A 4307-nucleotide genomic window follows, 5' to 3' on the forward strand; every position below is an offset into this window, starting at 1 on the left:
ATCTCAATTCCCGCCATTGGAGCAAACAACTTTGAGCTTAAGCCTCAATTAGTTTCTCTAATGCAACAGAATTGCAAGTTTCATGGACTTCCATTGGAAGATCCTCATCAGTTCTTGGCTGAATTCTTATAAATCTGTGACACTATCAAGACCAATGGAGTTGATCCCGAGGTCTACAGGCTTATGCTTTTCCCTTTTCCTATAAGAGACAGAGCTAGAACATGGTTGGATTCACAACCTAAGGAAAGCCTGAACTCTTGGGAAAAGCTGGTCAGTGCTTTCCTGGCCAAATTCTTTCCACCTGAAAAGATGAGCAAGCTTAGAGTGGAAATCCAAATCTTCAGATAGAAGGAAGGTGAGTCCCTCTATGAAGCTTGGGAAAGATATAAGCAATTGATCAAAAGGTGTCCTACTGACATGCTTCCAGAATGGAGCATCATATGTATATTCTATGATGGTCTGTCTGAGTTGTCAAAAATGTCATTGGACCATTCTGCAGGAGGATCTCTTCATCTGAAAACCCCTGCAGAAGCTCAGGAACTCATTGAAATGGTTGCAAATAACCAGTTCATGTACACCTCTGAGAGGAGTCCTGTGAACAATGGGACGCCCCAGAAGAAGGGAGTTCTTGAAATTGATACTCTGAATGCCATATTGGCTCAGAACAAAATATTAACTCAGCAAGTCAATATGATTTCTTAGAGTCTGAATGGATTGCAAGCTGCATCCAACAGTACTAAAGAAGCATCTTCTGAAGAAGAAGCTTATGATCCTGAGAACCCTGCAATGGCAGAAGTAAATTACATGGGAGAACCCTATAGAAACACCTATAATCCTTCATGGAGAAATCATCCAAATTTATCATGGAAGGACCAAAAGAAGCCTCAACAAGGCTTCAAGAATAATGGTGGAAGAAATAGGTTTAGCAATAGCAAGCCTTTTCCATCATCTTCTCAGCAAGAGACAGAAGATTATGAACAGAGCCATTCTGGCCTGGCAACCATAGTCTCTGATCTATCCAAGACCACACTAAGTTTCATGAATGAAAAAAGGTCCTCCATTAGAAATTTGGAGGCACAGGTGGGTCAGCTGAGTAAGAAGATTACTGAAACTCCTCCCAGTACTCTCCCAAGCAATACAGAAGAAAATCACAAGAGAGAGTGCAAGGCCATAACCATGACCAACATGGCCAAACCTGGAGAGAGTGAGGAAGACGTGAGTCCTAGTGAGAAAAGCCTCATGGGATGTCCTCTGGACAGAAAGGAATTTCCCTTTGAGGAACCAAAGGAATCTGAGACTCATACAGAGACCATAGAGATTCCATTGAACTTCTTTCTGCCATTCATGAGCTCTGATGAATATTCTTCCTCTGAAGAGGATGAAGACATCACTGAAGAGCAAGTTGCCAAGTATCTAGGAGCAATCATGAAGCTTAATGCCAAGTTATTTGGTATTGAGACTTGGGAGAATGAACCCCCATTGCTCACTAATGAACTGAATGACTTGATTAGGCAGACATTACCTCAGAAGAAACCGGATCCCAGAAAATTCTTCATGCCTTGTACCATAGGCACCATGACCTTTGAAAAGGCTCTATGTGACCTGGGGTCAGGGATAAACCTCATGCCACTCTCTGTAATGGAGAAAATCGGAATCTTTGAGGTACAAGCTGCAAGAATCTCACTGGAGATGGCAGACAAATCAATGAAACAGGCTTATGGACTAGTAGAGGACGTGCTAGTGAAGGTTGAAGGCCTTTACATCCCTGTTGATTTCATAATCTTAGACACTAGGAAGGATGAGGATGAATCCATCATCCTTGGCAGACCCTTCTTAGCCACAGTAAAAGCTGTGATTGATGTTGACAGAGGAGAGTTGGTCCTTCAGTTGAATGAAGACTACCTTGTATTCAAGACTCAAGGTTCTCCTTCTGTAATCATGGAGAGGAAGCATGAAAAGCTTCTCTCAATACAGAGTCAAACAAAGCCCCCACATTCAAACTCTAAGTTGGTGTTGGGAGGCCACAACCAAACTCCAAGTTTGGTGTTGGGAAGCCACAACCAAACTCTAAGTTTGGTGTTGAGAGGCCCCAACCATGCTCTGATTATCTGTGAGGCTCCATGAGAGCTCACTATCAAGCTATTGACATTAAAGAAGCGCTTATTGGGAGGCAACCCAATGTTATTTAATTATATCTATTTATTTTCCATTTTTATCTTATGTTTTCTTTAGGTTGATGATCATGTGAAGTCACAAGAACAACTGAAAAATCAAAAATAGAATGAAAAATAGCATTAAAAATAGCTCACCCTGGAGGAAGAGCTTACTAGCGTTTAAACGCCTGTAAGAAGCATCAGACTGGCGTTTAACGCCAGAAAGAAGCATCAAGCTAGCGTTTAACGCCAGAAACAGGCTACAGCTTGGCGTTTAACGCCAGAAACAAGCAGCAGTCTGGCGTTAAACGCCAGGATTGCAATCTAAGGGCATTTACACGCCTAAATGGAGCAGAGATGATAAGTCCTTGAACCCTCAAGATCTGTGGACCCCACAGGTTCCCCACCTACCTCACCTCTTCTTCTTCTTTCTCTCTCTCCCCTTTTCATAACACTCTTCCCCAAATACCCTTCACCAATCACATGTATCCACTCTTTCCCAAAAACTCCACCTACCTCCAAATTCAAATTCCTTTCCCTCCCAAACCCAACCCTAATACACGAAATCTAACCCTCCCCCCACCCCTATATAAACCCCTAACCACTACTTCATTTTCACACATTACAACCACTACTTCTACCCCTTAGCCGAACCACATATCTCCCTCCATCTCCTCCATTTTCTTCTTCTTCCACTACTTTCTTTCTTCTTTTTCCCGAAGACAAGCAAATCTTTTAAGTTTGGTGTGGTAAAAGCATTACTTTTTATTTTTCCATAACCATTTATTGCACCTAAGGCCGGAGAAACCTCTAAAAAGAGGAAAGGGAAGGCAAAAGCTTCCACCTCCGAGTCATGAGAGATGGAGAGATTCATCTCACAAGCCCATCACTAAAAAGAGGATCAAGCAAACAAGAGAGCCCACTCATGGACCTCAACAAGAGCATGAGGAAATTCCTCATCATGAAATCCCTGAGGTGCCTTAAGGGATGCACTTTCCTCCACAAAACTATTGGGAGCAAATTAACACCTCCCTAGGAGAATTAAGTTCCAACATGGGACAACTAAGGGTGGAGTAGCAAGAGCACTCCATCATTCTCCATGAGATTAGAGAAGATCAAAGAGTCATGAGAGAGGAGCAACAAAGGCAAGGATGAGACATAGAGGAGCTCAAGCGTTCTATTGGATCTTCAAGAGGAAGAACTAGCCACCATCACTAAGGTGGACCCGTTCTTTAACCTCCTTGCTCTTATCTTTCTGTTTTTCGAAAATCATGTTTTATGTTTTATTTAATTTTGTGTCTTACTACATGATCACTAGTGTCTAAGTGTCTATGTCTTAAAGCTATGAATGTCCTATGAATCCATCACCTTTCTTAAATGAAAAATATTTTTAATCACAAAAGAACAAGAAGTACATGATTTCGAATTCATCCTTGAAATTAGTTTAATTATTTTGATGTGGTGACAATACTTTTTGTTTTCTGAATGAATGCTTGAACAGTGCATATGTCTTTTGAATTTGTTGTTTATGAATGTTAAAATTGTTGGCTCTTGAAAGAATAATGAAAAAGGAGAAATGTTATTTGATAATCTGAAAAATCATAAAATTGATTCTTGAAGCAAGAAAAAGCAGTGAAAAAGCAAAAGCTTGCGAAAAAAAATGGCAAAAATAAAAGAAAAAGAAAGAAAAAGAAAAAGCAAGAAGAAAAAACCAAGAGCTCTTTAAACCAAAAGGCAAGAGCAAAAATCTAGTAACCCTTTAAACCAAAAGGCAAGGGTAAAAAAGGATCCAAGGCTTTGAGCGTTAATGGATAGGAGGGCCCAAAGGAATAAAATCCTGGCCTAAGCGGCTAAAGCAAGCTGTCCCTAACCATGTGCTTGTGGCGTGAAGGTGTCAAGTGAAAAACTTGAGACTGAGCGGTTAAAGTCGTGATCCAAAGCAGAAAGAGTGTGCTTAAGAACCCTGGACACCTCTAATTGGGGACTCTAGCAAAGCTGAGTCACAATCTGAAAAGGTTCACCCAGTTATGTGTCTGTGGCATTTATGTATCCGGTGGTAATATTGGAAAACAAAGTGCTTAAGGCCACGACCAAGATTCATAAAGTAGCTGTGTTCAAGAATCAACATACTGAACTAAGAGAATCAATAACACT

The 4307-nt window shown here is 40.9% G+C and overlaps 1 non-coding gene across 1 annotated transcript; it reads right to left on the reverse strand.

Annotated features, from left to right (window-relative positions):
* Window positions 1-315: 315 nt before the first annotated feature.
* Window positions 316-423, reverse strand: LOC112787991 (small nucleolar RNA R71). The gene has a single exon (XR_003195374.1). It is a non-coding gene; the product is annotated as a small nucleolar RNA R71 (small nucleolar RNA).
* Between the last annotated feature and the right edge of the window lie 3884 nt (window positions 424-4307).

Source organism: Arachis hypogaea, chromosome 20 (genome assembly GCF_003086295.3).
Source record: "Arachis hypogaea cultivar Tifrunner chromosome 20, arahy.Tifrunner.gnm2.J5K5, whole genome shotgun sequence".
NCBI classification, from domain to species: Eukaryota; Viridiplantae; Streptophyta; class Magnoliopsida; order Fabales; family Fabaceae; genus Arachis; species Arachis hypogaea.